Below are 577 nucleotides of genomic sequence, written 5' to 3' on the forward strand. Positions count from 1 at the left end.
AAACATAGCCTGTCTGTGATCGAGCATTGTGTGGATCCGAAAGATAACCTGCATCAGCAAAATCAACTAAATCTTCTTTTTTTTTTGTTAGTATAAAATAAACTCAAGTCTTTCGTTCCTTGCAAGTAACGAAGAACATGTTTAATCCCGTTCCAGTGCCTTTGGGTTGGACAAGAGCTTAATCTAGACAATAGATTCACGGCAAAACATATATCTGGTCGTGTGACTAGCCAGATACATCAAAGCTCCTATGGCACTTAGATATGACACTTTGGGACCAAAGACATCTTTATCGTCCATATTAGGACAGAATGGATCAGTGTCCAGGCCGAGAGACCTCATGACCAAGGGGCTAGATAAGGGGTGAGACTCAGCCATGTTAAATCTCTTGAGTATTTTTTCTGTATATGCCATTTGATGCACAAGGATTCCATCTCTTATGTACTCAAGCTGTAATCCCAAACAAAACTTTGTTTTTTTTTCAAGATCTTTCATCTCGAATTCTTTCTTAAGATATCCAACTGTTTGAGAAATCTCTCCAGAGGTTCCTAGGATATTTAAATCATCAACATACACT

Source organism: Brassica oleracea, chromosome C3 (genome assembly GCF_000695525.1).
Source record: "Brassica oleracea var. oleracea cultivar TO1000 chromosome C3, BOL, whole genome shotgun sequence".
NCBI lineage: Eukaryota > Viridiplantae > Streptophyta > Magnoliopsida > Brassicales > Brassicaceae > Brassica > Brassica oleracea.